This window comes from Misgurnus anguillicaudatus, chromosome 4, assembly GCF_027580225.2.
Source record: "Misgurnus anguillicaudatus chromosome 4, ASM2758022v2, whole genome shotgun sequence".
Taxonomy (NCBI): Eukaryota; Metazoa; Chordata; class Actinopteri; order Cypriniformes; family Cobitidae; genus Misgurnus; species Misgurnus anguillicaudatus.
Window position 1 is genome coordinate 5,414,434 of NC_073340.2, and position 14,810 is coordinate 5,429,243.

The 14,810-nt window shown below is 38.0% G+C and overlaps 2 long non-coding RNA genes across 4 annotated transcripts in view; one reads left to right on the plus strand and one right to left on the minus strand.

Annotated features, from left to right (window-relative positions):
• Positions 1–14,810, minus strand: part of LOC129420279 (uncharacterized) — a 135,798-nt gene that overhangs the window by 38,886 nt on the left and 82,102 nt on the right. The window lies entirely within an intron of this gene.
• The window catches only part of LOC141363678 (uncharacterized), a 416,667-nt gene continuing 408,346 nt past the window's right edge, over positions 6,490–14,810 (plus strand). Inside the window, exon 1 of the long non-coding RNA XR_012369189.1 lies at positions 6,490–6,972. This is a non-coding gene — a long non-coding RNA (uncharacterized lncRNA). The remainder of the gene's footprint in view (positions 6,973–14,810) is intronic.

Consider the following 14,810-nt stretch of genomic DNA (forward strand, 5'->3'; position numbering starts at 1 on the left):
AGAACATAGTAAAATATTGTAAACGGTGGTGTTTTACTTTAAGAGAAAACGCTTTCCTGCCAATGACAGGAACTGGAAGGCATTAACGTTTGTGAAAATCGTAAAAAATGCTGGCGCCGGCCGGCAACTCCACCTTAAAAACGCTGGCAGGGAAAGAGACAAGGGACATCCAGCACTTGGGAATGCACATTAGAGGGTCCAAAGAAATGTACCCGACCTGAAATGACCCAAATCCTTTTACCCAAACCCAAGGTGCAAAAATGCCCGATCCAAGAGATCCTGAGTCCGAGTCAGACGTGACCAAGTGGCAATTTCTTTTAACCTGACTGGATCTGAATGTAAACGGCACTGACGTGTGTGCAGTCCGCAGCCCCACACGCACCAGTCAGACAGAAAGAAACCCCAGTGGCCTTGCAAACAATTTGTTATCTACCGACAACACTAAGGTAACTGCGTACAGTGTGTATTCAAAATTGATTGACACGTCTGGCTCAACAAAAATGACCCTCCCGCCACCCAAACAATGTCACTTGGCAAACAGGAGGGGGGGGGGGTGTTGAAAAATGACTTGATGCACACACGCAAGATAGTTGTGGTCTTCTCGGGTGAGTTCGGCAAAAACAAATTCATATTAAATTACCAGAGGCCGCTAATAATATTCCTGACCCGTGTCCGAGGCACACATGTAACTTTTAGACCCAAACCCGCTCGGGTCTTGGATCGGACGTTGAGTTTTCGGATCTAAGTGGACCGGTGAAGACCTTTAGTGCACATATGATCACTAAAAATGTGCTAGGGCTCTCTATTTGTCTTTGAATTCCTGTCAGAAAGACATCTCAAAGATCAAATGAACCCTATTACACTGTGCACGTGTGCCAGCGTGTGTCCACACAGTGATATGTAAAGTGTGTTAGCAAAAGTTTATTCCCGATCAGGTTGTAATGTTAAAGGCTTGCATAGAAAGTGTCGGGGAGTTAAAAACGGCTCTGTGGGAGTCTTTTGCAATTAGTATCTATTCCACACATCTGGAAACATCCGTCACTGGGGAATTATCTCCTGCTTCTGGGAACAGACCTTGCAGCCCAATCGCATATGTTTTCCAAATGCACGTGCTATCGCACATACACACACACACAAAAAAAAACGAAACCACATACATACATAATGACAAAGTCTGGGTAATATTAATGCATATTTCTAAAGAGATGCTTAATGTATAGTTATCAGGTTATCATAAATATGTTTGGTACGAATTTGTGACCATGTCTGTGATATCCAGATTTGGTGCTTAAAAGTGCATCAACTTATTCAGTCAATATTAAATACAGTATATCAAGGTTATATTTTCACAGAATGTTCTTTACATTATGCAAATCACAAAACAAACATTTTAGGGTCACATTTACTGTACTCACTTCACCTCTTTTTATTTAGTAAAGCTAAGCCGCTGAAAATATTGCATAGGCCATCTTTCTCTGCCCTTTTCTCACATACAGTACATTAAACACACAACATAAAAGCAAATATCAATTCATTAAGAGCCTGTGTAAAGCACTCTTTTAAACCAATTTTCAAATTATAGAAATCTGGTGCCATCATGTTTCGGATATTAAGCTGAGTAGGGCTGAGGCATTCAAGTCTTTTCATTAAAAGTTAATTAAAATGTTTATTTATTTCCACTGGCTCCAACCAAAAGGGCTTGAATCAGGAATCAATGAATGTTAAAGCCTAATGATACCATGAAAATGAAAAACAGCACTCAAGGACGTAGAAAAGGGCTGGCAGCAGATACTGATAACAGAACCACATCCAAACAAAAGCCTAAGGGGGAGTGATGATAAATGTGCTGTTAAGCCACATTTCAGGGTCCTTGGATCAGATCTACGAGCTTCATCTCAAACTTTACAGAATGGGCTCGAGCAAGTGTACGACTTGACCAATGACCATCTACCTCGCTACAACTTAACCTTTAACCTAAATCCATTCGTGAAATGTTTCGATACACAACCAGGGCAGATTGTTGCACATGATTATGCAACCCAATCTAAAAGGAGTCGACATACTCTTTACTTGATCCTACTTGCTTCTCTTTCCAAAATCCAAAGCCAGAGGCTCCACATGACTACAGAACGGGCCTAATGAAACACTCCCCCCTGAACCTTATATGTGTGTGTGCGCGCGCGCATTACTGGAGCTGTATAAAGCCTATTCTCAGTATGCATGTAAATGTGTGGGTCAAATTCCAGGCCCAGGGATTTGTTGGAGACACAGGAGTAAGGTCTGGCCAGGACTATGTCAATAATTCAACCCCGACCACAAATTCTATCTTCCGCCTCCCAAATGCCTGTTTAAGACAGTTTTCTCGTTCTGACCGCCATAACAAATAGCTGTAGTGAGAGGTACAAAAATACATATATGCTCACATGGCCAAACATACAGACACATAAACAAACACTAATGTACAAATACCTTTTCAGAGACAAAAAATCTGTCTTTCTATGTCAACATCAAACACACAAATTTGCACAACTAAATTGGTGAAGGTGCTGCTATAAATTAATACATTTTAGTGTCTGTTTATATTAGCCAATGATGAGGCAATTACAGCTGTGATTGTAATATAAAAGACTCAACACTGGTACACCTAAAACATATTATCGCGTTTGGTTCCAAATATAATTCCGCGATAAGCGGCATTAAAAAAAATATAATAATAGTTACCGCCAAAATCAGTATTGTATCAGGTGTTTTCTAATCAGCTTCTAATCAAAGTTAGAAGTGACCAAACACATCAACGTTTTTCCTATTTAAGACGAGTAGTTATACGAGCAAGTTTGGTGGTACAAAATAAAACACAGCGCTTTTCTAAGCGGATTTAAAAGAGGAACTATATTTTATGGCGTAATAGCACTTTTGGGAGTACTTCGACTCGCCTGAAAAGTCCGATCCCCTTCTCACTCTCATAATGGGAGAGGGAGGGTGTTACTGCGCCGAGTCGAAGTACTCCCAAAAGTGCTATTACGCCATAAAATATAGTTACTCTTTTAAATCCGCTTAGAAAAGCGCTACGTTTTATTTTGTACAACCAAACTTGCTCGTATAACTACTCGTCTTAAATAGGAAAAACGTTGATGTGTTTGGTCACTTCTAACTTTATCTCTGATTGGTACCATTGAATGAATGGGGCTAAGCTAAATGCTATCGAAGCGTCGCAGCGCGCTCCAGCGCTTACGTGCACGCACACAGATGATAGAGGGATGTATCAACAATTCTTAGTTAAGGGAATAACATATTGTAATATTGAAAATGAGTAGACTATTCCTTTAAGATATGTCAGTGTAAGTTGTTTTCAGTTTGGAGAGCTCTTAAAAGTGTTTAAGTCTAGGACTAGTCTAATCCCTGTCCGGGAAACCGCCCCTTTAAATACTAGTAACACTTTACAATAAAGTCGTACTAACATGAGTAAATGCATTAGCTAACATGAACTTACAATAAGCAATATAGTTTTCAGCATGTATTAATAAATTAACTCTTTCACCGTCAATTTTTGAGGAAAAAGCTGAGATAATTCCATTTTTGTGATGGACTTTTGATAGAGATCAGATGCAGAGCAATCTTTAAAACATACACGGAGTTCTTTCACGTGAGGCGCAACTTCAGGGTTGTATAAGTTGCGGAAGTGCGCCACCTGGTGGATAATAGCAATACTGCAGAAAGCCGGAAATTCTCGTCATTGGCAGGGAAGCGTTTTCTCTTAATTGACGAGTTATCTCGTCAATGGCGGCGAAAGAGTTAAATAATGTTCACAAAACTTCAAAAACATTTTCTTTTTTAAAATATATAAGCATACAATATATCTAATGAAAGAACCAACCCTCTGCTTTAGAAAAACTTTAATCCTCTATTCATTTGTTTTATTAATGGGGTAAGAGCGCCACCAATTCATAATAGCGGAAATATGGATAAAGTTAAAAACTCGTCTTTGGCAGGGAAGCGTTTTCTCTTTATTGACGAAATAACTCGTCAATGGCAGGGAAAGAGTTAAACAATCGATAAGCCTGCTGCAAAAGCCGCTAAGCGGCACCTCTGTCCAAAGTGAGATAATGATATTATCCGAATGCTCTCAGCACCTATTGTATGTTCATCAAATACTTTTGCCTGAAATCTGCTTAATCCCAGCCTCACGCTATTCAGAAATGCAAGTCTATTTGGCAGAATCCATGAAAAAACAAGTTGATGTTTTTAGCAAAGTCCTCTAAATGCACAAAAGATGAATGGGACCATAGATTACATTCTAATGTGTGGTTCAGTTTCTCATTTTTACATTCTGACTTTTATTATTTTCAATGTTTTGGTTGGATGTTTAGTGATTTTGCAACTATTGTTAGGTCTCGTCCCCCAAAAATAGATTTTATTAGAAGAGGAAGTTTTTGGCAAAAAGGGTTTTGCAGTGAAAGACAGTCAAATATGTTAAATACTAATGAAATAACTAAAGGGACATTTGTCAAAATAAGGCATTTCAATTAATGACCAACAACCTTTTTATTGCCTTTATAGAGAAATTACGGAACCTCATGAGAGCCTGATTCTAATTTACAAGAAAACATGTCAGGCGCACTTAGAGGGGTTTGCATCTGAACTCCCCAATTGTTCATTTAAGGTCATTGTGTATTAGTTTATGTTATCAATGACATCAAGTATTAGTAAATGCTGAAATGAACATCTAAGATTAATGAATGGTGTAGAAGCATTGTTCATTGTTAGTGAACAATGTTAGCTAATGCCTTAACTGCTCTTAACAAATACAACTTAATTGACTTCTGCACAGTTTGACACCAATGAATTATCCTCCTGCTGTGGCCATATATTGAACATGTGCCATTTAAGTCATGTGAACTGTGAGTAGTGGACAAAGAACAGATGCCTAGGTTAGTGGCAGAACTAATTGACTAATCAGCTAGTCAACCCTTAGGGCAGTCAGCTCAGTTAATACCTATTAAAAAAGCCATCTTTACTGTGAGGTCACACATTGCCCGAAGCAGAGCCACTAATGTGACTTCCACATATCCTGGCCACTCTTCTTCATGTAATGAAGGTTAAGTAATACTGAGCCTGTAAAGCTACACTCACATTGTGAGCTGAGAAACCAAAGCTCTCTCATGAACCATAAATGAGAGTTCATGAGAAAGGTAATAATGTCTGATTTGTGCATGAATCGTCTTCATTATCTCAGACTTCCTGATTCTAGTTTCTTGGTCTCAGTGGTTAACCGCTTACTGGAGGGGAAGATTATTAGTGAAGAAAGGCTTTTGGATTGTTCCTTATGAAAGCTACCGTGTGACTTTTGAGAACTTATATGTCAAACCAGTATAAGCCACCCTTAGGACATGTTTGCAGTCAAAGGTCTATGATTACTGAATTGTGGTCAAAATTTTACAAAGATAATAATAAGGTAACATTTTACAATAGGGTTGTATTTGTTAACATTAGTAAATGCATTAGTTATCATGAACTAGCAATAACCAATAAAGTTTTTCATTATTTATTAATCTTTGTTAATGCCAATACAGTTATTTATGTTAGTTCATGGTGCAAATACTGTTAACAGATACAACGTTTGATTTTAGAACTGTATTAGTAAAGGCTGAAATGAACCAAAATAGATTAATAATTGCTGTATAATTATTATTTGTTAATTTATTTAGTTTATTTATTATTATTATTATTATTATTATTATGGGTTTTGTAGTTATTATTATTATTATTATTATTATTATTTAATAAAGAAAAGCAGCCAAGAAATCTAGGCAGTTGCTATATTTTTATTTTGTATAATTCACATTAGGTTATAATTCGATTTTGTTTAACATAATCTAAAATGTGGAGTAAAATTATTAATAAAGAATGAGTAAATGATTGTAACTTTTGAACAATAGTGTATGTACTGTAAAGTTGACTTTTTACCATAGTGTCGCTGTCTAATGATAGGAACTTATCTGAATAAAACATAATTTTTCAACAGCATGGATAAAGTCTTTACACATCATTACACCTCTGTCATTAAATTGTTTAATATCTTAATTGGACATATAATAGACCTACATATAATCTAAACAACAAAAGGCTCTTTGTCGGGCTGCAAGATATAGACCGTTTCAGCAGTAACAACATAAACAAGCGGCTGCACGTAACTTCCGGTAAACTCCGCTAAGAATAAATAACAACAAAGTTCTTTAAACATAGTTTATTTATATAACAAGCAAAAAAAACAACACATAGATTACATAGGAAACCAATAAATTTGTTATTTTCGACGAGGCATTTGTTCAAGAGATCAGTTTAGCAACTAGTCAGACCTTAAAAAAAAACGAAACCGGAAGTAAGGTTCGGATCCAGACGTGCATCACGTGCGTCTGATGAAACGGTCTATACACTCACCTAAAGGATTATTAGGAACACCTTTTCAATTTCTCATTAATGCAATGGTGTGATGGTGTGGGGGATGTTTTCTTGGCACACTTTAGGTCCTTTAGTGCCAATTGGGCATCGTTTAAATGCCACGGCCTACCTGCATTGTTTCTGACCATGTCCATCCCTTTATGACCACCATGTACTCATCCTCTGATGGCTACTTCCAGCAGGATAATGCACCATGTCACAAAGCTCGAATCATTTTAAATTGGTTTCTTGAACATGACAATGAGTTCACTGTACTAAAATGGCCCCCACAGTCACCAGATCTCAACCCAATAGAGCATCTTTGGGATGTGGTGGAACGGGAGCTTCGTGCCCTGGATGTGAATCCCACAAATCTCCATCAACTGCAAGATGCTATCCTATCAATATGGGCCAACATTTCTAAAGAATGCTTTCAGCACCTTGTTGAATCAATGCCACGTAGAATTAAAGCAGTTCTGAAGGCGAAAGGGGGTCAAAAACAGTATTAGTATGGTGTTCCTAATAATCCTTTAGGTAAGTGTATATTAATTAACCTTTTGTATTCTACAAGAAAAAAGGTCATATGATTTAAAACAACATGAGGGTGGGTAATAATGACAGCATTTTTAATTTCAGGTGAACTATCCCTTTAGGACCTGATCTAGGGCCGGCGCCCTATAGCCAAAGCTCAACTTTTTGAGAAAACCAGCTGAAGACCATCCAGCCAATTCCAAAGGGTAACTTCCACTAATGACAGAAAAACCAGATGGCTAATTTTAGATATGAATCTTCTGCTAATCTACAAGCAGCTCACATTCAGATTGGTCCAGGGACAAGCAAACAAGCACTGCAAAGTGGACTAACATGTGTCCAGGCATCTGGATTCAGTTGAGAGTGTTTGTTACAAGAAATTGAATCAAATTAAAAGGTTTAAAGGAATAGTCCTCCCAAAAATGAATATTTTGTCATCATTTACTCATCCCCGCGCCATTCCAACCAAGTATTGTTTTCCTTCCACCCTAAAGCACAAAGCAGATCCTAGGAAGAAGTCTGAACCGCTTTTTACCATGCAGCCAAAGCGGATAGTGATTTTAAATACCAAGATCCAAAATGCATCATAAAAGTGGTCCAAAATCTTCAGAAGCAACACAAAAGCCTTGTGTGTGAAACGGAGGTAAATGTATTATTCACTCATCTTCTAATCATCGCATTCGCCATTGCTGTCACATATAATTTTTGTAGCGAGTCAGTCATATAATATTAAAGAATCCAATAGCGTTTGATTATTATTGTCATCAAACCTGAAGCCACACGTGCCATTTTTATATTAAACGCAGTCGTGAATGATATTTTAGCGGTATGGCAGAACAGAAGTTCATTGATAAATTGTTCAGACTTTCATTTGTGAAGAAGAACTGAGCTTCCTTCTATAGTTTTTCAACAAAAATACTTCACACCTCTTTGAAAACTTGCTTGTTTTAGTAATTTATTAAAGTAACTACTTTGTTTAATAATGTCGTCGAAAAAGAAGACTTTTTGAAGAATAATGCGGCTTTCACATAGGAAGCGGTGTGCGCTGCGCTCGCAGCTGGGTTCAGCGTAGCCAAGCGATTTGTGCTCTGCTGGCCAGACCAAAGTATGCAGGGTTTTCAATCAATTACTACAGTGTTCATATTTTGGTTAAATAGTGGATGAGGAATACAGAGACGGATGTTCCCCGTCTCTATTTCACGTAACTTTAAGCTGCCTACCTACAACAAGCTACCTGACTTAAAACACACCTGACATGCCAACATGAATTGCTACGTGTTTCCATGACACGGCTTTCCTTCCGATGTCCCGTAGGGGCTCCGGGAATTCCGAGTATAAGCTTTTCGTCCATTTTGTTTGGATGCCCCGCTTCTATTGGCCGCATGGGTAATTGTCACAGAACGCAGGGCAAAGTTAAACTATTTTAAACTTTGACCGTGGCGTGAGCGTAAGCTTCGCTCGCGCTTTGCTCGACGCAACAACAAACTGCCCTCGCGTGTGCCAACCTGACATGCCAACATGAATTGCTACGTGTTTCCATGACACGGCTTTCCTTCCGATGTCTCTGTAGGAGCTCAGAGAATTCCGAGTCTAAGCTTTTCGTTAATTTTGTTAGGATGCCCGGTTTCTATTGGCCGCGCGGATAATCGGCACCGAGCGCACCGCAAAAGTAAAAAAATTTTGAACTTTGACCACAGTGTGAGCGCAAGCTTCACTCGCGCAAGCTGCGCTCGCGCTTTGCTCGACGCAACAACAAACCACCCTTGCGCGTGCCAACCTGACATGCCAACCTGAATTGCTACGTGTTTCCATGACACGGCTTTCCTTCCGATGTGTCTGTAGGAGCTCCGGGAATTCAGAGTATAAGCTTTTCGTCCATTTTGTTTGGATGCCCTGTTTCTATTGGCCGCCCGGTTAATCGTCACATAGCGCAGCCCAAAAGTTAAAGTATTTTGAACTTTTACCAAGCTGTGTTCGCTCTTTGCTCGACGCAACAACAAACTGCCCTTGCACGTACCAACCTGACATGCCAACCTGAATTGCTACGTGTTTCCATGACACGGATTTCCTTCTGATGTCTCTGTAGGAGCTCCGGGAATTCCGAGTATAAGCTTTTCCTCCATTTTGTTTGGATGCACCGTTTCTATTGGCCGCGCGGGTAATCGTCACAGAGCGCAACGCAAAAGTTAAACTATTTTAAACTTTTGATCACGCAAGCTGTGCTCGCTCTTTGCTCGACGCAACAACAAACCGCCCTTGCGCGTGCCAACCTGACATGCCAACCTGAATTGCTATGTGTTTCCATGACACGGCTGTCCTTCCGATGTCTCTGTAGGAACTCCGGGAATTCCGAGTATAAGCTTTTTGTCCATTTTGTTTGGATGCCCCGTTTCTATTGGCCGTGCGGGTTATCGTCACAGAGCGCAGCGCAAAAGTTAAACTATTTTGAACTTTGACCACAGCGTGAGCGCAAGCTGTGCCTCGCGCTTTGCTCGTCACAACAACAAACCGCCCTCGAGTCGCACAACACAAACCATTGAAATGAAAGGGTTTCACACCACGTCCTATGTGAAAGCCGCATAACAGGATCCTGTTTAAATTGATTTTTAATCTTTCTATAAAAAACCTGACAGGGCGTATTTAATATGTTTGCTACATTTGCCTCCGGTAAAGGAGGAGGCAGTATAAGCTGTAACATTTAACTCAAATGATAAGGACATTTCCCTTATTTTCAAATCCCAATGTCAGCAGGTACGATTGGTTCTGTCCAGTATTTACCCAATCCATCGGTTAAATCAACCCAATATTGTGATTAGGTCTGTTATTATAAGTGGTGGAATATACTTTACCAGCCATATGGACTATAGTTTAATGCTACTTTTATGGTGATTTTTTGCAGTCTTGGCATAACAAAAAATTAATTGTGACAACATGGGACTGAACACATAACTGTTAATTTCTCAGTGAAATAATTAACATTTATATTCTTGAATCTTTAATGCAACAGCAGATTTAAAGATGCCTTGCGGTCAGTTAAATTTCCTCTCCACGAAGCGCAAACCATGCGGCTACATATGCACATACTGACACAGAGCTGATGAAGACCAAGTAAAAGGAAGTTAAACAGCACACGTGTCATTTGTCAGTCAGATCGAGGGCCACACATATACACAGATGCACACGTTCTCCAAACTTTAAGAAACCTGAAGGTCAATGTCAAGTGCAACTCCTCTACCTCCCGTACTAATTTATACGTGCATATGCATGCATGCAATCGCATTAGGCCTAAGGCAAGCCCTTATTGGACCAGACTCCTAAAACTAAACGCAACAAAATTGCAGGAAAGTTGTCCTGGGGGCACCCGCATGAATAACCAAAAAGCAAACAGTAATTTAAGCTAATTTGGACTATGGCACGGGTTCAGACTCACTTCTCCATACACCGCGAATGAACGCTTCTCAATTACAGCGGGAGAGAAAGGTGGGAGAGGTGTAGCAGTTGTAGAAGCTGCTTTTTCTCCCCTTGAGCCACTGAATCAATGACTATCCATCTATGATCTGTTTGACTTGGAGTTTGCTGATGAGACCGGGCTTTGAGCCGGACCCAGAAACCTGCAAGAACTAACAAACCCCTGCTCTGTGCTCCAAATCATAAATGTCATCGGGTTTGTTTACTTGAATTTATTACAGTGGACAGGTTTTATTTGATTTCTTGTCACAAATACAATATATGCAAGTCTATTCAGACAAAGCCTGTCTGCCAAAAAAGAAATTAGCTGGAGTAAAACGAAATTATTGGTAACACTTTATAATAAAGTTCCATTAGTTAACATCAGTTTCTTGATTTGCACAGAATTTTGTTTTAGCTTGTATAAAGAGGGATTAAATGTGTTTGTTTTGTGTTGTGTATTATGAGGTTTATGATGCCTGTTGGAGTTTAAAGGAATAGTCCATCATAATAGAAAAATATTATTTTATGGGAGTCAACATGGCGAAACTCCAAACAAACCATGCATTTATTACTAAAGTAATCCAAATAAGTCTAGTGGGTTAATATGTCTCGTGAAGTGAAATTATACATTTGTGAGAGAAAATTATTAGTATTTATATATTTATTAGTGCTGTCAATGTTAATAACGTGTTAACATAAATTTATTATAACAACAATTTTATTAACGTGCAATTAATGTAACGCACAATTTCTGTTTGAGCCTAGGTTTAGCACGTTGTTGGAAATTTGAGACGCAGATTAGACAGTAAATAGTCGTCTAAAAAGATCTTTATTTGTATGTTTTCCGAGAGGTGTACCGTCCTTAATGCTTAAATAATACAAAGGATTTGTGTCCGTCCACTTGCGCGTATGAGATTTTGGTTTTGATTTTATAACATGCAGGAATTAGAAAATAAAGTGCTTAGAAGAAAAAAAGTAAAGAAAAAAGACTTGCTTAAAATAGTTATTAAGAGAAATAAAGCTCGGGACCAGATTGATATTTAAAGAGATTAAGAGCTACAATGCTACGTATTGTATCAATGGCAACACAAAGATCAGAGCGGTAAGTGCAAATATGGTGGCACTGTTATAACACTGAATCTCATTGATTCGGTCTCATGATCAGCCATCATATGCTTGTTTCATCACCTGTTATGCAAGATTCAATGAGATTTGATGTTACTGGCGTGCTGCCATACTTTATATGTCGCAATGGAAATGTGATTTTTGAACGCTGAATAAGCTCAACATCTTTCTCTCACAAACGCATTGTTGAGGTTTATAATACTTTAACCCACTGAAGTCATTTGGATTACTTTAATGATGGATGGATGTGCTTATGGAGCTTCGCCTGCATCTTGAGCTAACAATGACATTTTAATATACAATTATTAAATTGTGTTCAAATGAAGAAGGGACATTATGTGCATCTCAGATGGCATGAGAGTAAGTTAATTACAAGTGAATTTTTATATTTTGGTGCAGGCACGTGCACACATAGACATCAAAGGGGGCTTGAGCACCTGCCCTTTTTATTCCTGGAGAGAAAGTGCCCTTTTTTCTGGGGTGCTTTTTAAAAAAAATAATAATAATATGATCTTTATTCATATAACAACTGATGTATGTCTGTTTCTTGTGTTTTTTACTTGTTGCTTATTTAATTTAACATGAATTTATTCAGAAATCATTTAAATGAGATTTAAACTCTTATATAAAGAAAAATAGCGCTATTTGTGGCACACAAACGGTTAACAGATGAGTCCCGCCTCCAAAATTCAAATCGCTAATATGATTGGCTTTACCTTTCCTTAGTCCCGCCTCTCTAACTTACTTCGCGTTATGATTGGTCTGTCTACACTCGTGCTGCATCATTCGCGCTTCAAGCGACAAAGCTCAGCCTGAACGAGACGCGATCATGTGCATGATTATGCAGGCAGCTACCGGTAAGTGTGTGAGGAAGAAAACATTCTTATATTAACAGTTTTATGCACAAAATATGGGACACGTTGTTACAAATAACGATTTAGGGACATTGTTTTTCATGGCAATCCCATATTAACCTGAAGAGTTGCAAACATGTAACAGTGTAGTGTATGTAGTTTAAACAGACTGCTCATAAAATAATAAAGCACAAACAATAAAATAATTGCTAACTGCAGTAGTAAGCTTTTTTGTTTGCGTTTTTTGTAATGGCTGTTAAATAAGTATAATGTGTTATACTGGAGTGCTGGAGTAGATTGGGAAGAAATCTGATGGTTCAGTATTTTACTTGCCCAGTCAGAATTTTCACTGACATCACAAAAAAGTAAAATATAAAATACAAAAATAGGCCTAATCTATATTTGTTGTTTCTGACATGTGTAACCCTAATAAATATGAAACCTAAAGGTGCCATAGGATGTGTTGTCATAATATGTTAAATTGTTCTTTGACAATTACATAGAAGGTATGTTGCTTTATTTAGTGCAAAAATTATCCAGAAACGTTTTTACATGTCTGTTTACAACCCTAGAATTTGTCATTTTAATTAAATGGTCTATTTTTGCTCTATTTGAAAGGGTCATGAATAATAATGTTGAGCTCTGCTCTGATTGCTCTGCTCTGAGACTCATGCCAGAAGCTCACATTAGTAAACAGACCTTATATTTTGAGCCCTTATCAGACAAAAATACATTTTGAGTAAGAACTAATCAGCTAAACGCTAGCATATGATATAGCATTTATTGGCATGTAGGGCTAACTCAGCAGTCACAACTTTGTTTTTAGCATTTTAACAAATTTGTAATTAATGTGTAATTTAATGTTTTCAAAACATGCACATTGTGTAATGGCTTTCTTTCCTGCTCTATAAACCTAGACTACTAAGGAGACCATGGTGTCTGTGTGAACAACTGATGATTTTGTAGACATCTTTTGAAAATTAAACAATTGCGTGAGTTTGAGGAAGATAAAATTAATTAACTTTTTAATATGTTTTAAAAAGGAAGTCAGAATTGCGTTAATATATATACTTTTTGTTTAAAAAAAAAGAAAAAATATACATAATTATAAGAAGTGCCCTTTATTTCACTTGAGCCCCTGCCCCTCAAAATGTCTGTGCACGTCCCTGTTTTGGTGAACTATTCATTTTAATGTCTGTGCATGGCCCCGTTTCAAAATGAAGGATGAAACTCTAGCCCCAAACTCTGTTGATGTAAATGAGCTGTCAGTTTTAGTGAGTTGAGTCTCCTGAGCACATTCACATAAGGAGTACTATTTGTATGACACACAGAGCTACTGCTTATGGAAGTGTTCACTCTAAAAACAAGCGGTGCTATATAGCACCACAAGTGGTTCTTTGCTCGTAATCATAGTAGAACCATTTTTAGTGCCACATAGCACTGGTGAAGCACCTTTGTAGTACCATATAGTGCTATGTAGAACAAGATGTGGTGCTAAGTGGTGCTATATGGCCCCTATATGGTTCTACACAGGTGCTACACAGGTGCTTCACCGGTGCTATATGGCACTAAAAATGATTCTACTACGATTACTAGCAAAGAACCACTTTTGGTGCTATATTGCACTGTTTGTTTTCAGAGTGTTCAAAACTATCACTTGTAAAGCTACACCAATTGTTTGCAACTAGTTTTAAGTCTATAAAACCTATGGAACCATGGTTGGAAGCAGGGCCTAAAACTAACTTTTTGACTTGAGAAAATGTATCAACCATAATTAGTTTTACTGGGCATGAAACTTGTATTGCATCTGCACTAAATAAATATATTTAACTCTTTCACCGCCAGCATTTTTAAAAAAAAAAGTTGCCAGCCAGCGCCAGTGTTTTTCACGATTTTCAGAAAAGTTTAATGCCTCCAGAAAATGTTCTTCTTTAAATATATAAACATACAATATATCAAATGAATTGAAATGTTTCATCCTACCTTCAGTAGTTCTTTTGTAATCAGCTTTTGAATATGGGTAGGTTTCTGCAAAAACACCACATTTTGATAATTAAATTTTTGTGACGAACTTTTCATAGAGTTCCCATTCAGAGCGATCTTTAAAACAGACACGGGCATGCAGCAGCTTGCCATAGGGCAATACTTCCGGGTTTAAAAAGTTGTGGAAGGGTCACCTGGTGGATAATAGCGGTATTGCGGAAAGACGGAAATACTCGTCATTGGCGGGGAAGTGTTTTCTCTTGATTGACGAGATATCTCGTCAATGGCGGCGAAAGAGTTAAGTAACACTATGCAATAAGTATGTATTAACATTGGTTAGCTACATTAGTTAACTTAAACGAATAATAAATAGTACTTCTACAGGATTTATTAATCTTAGTACAATGTTAATTAACATTAACCTTAACA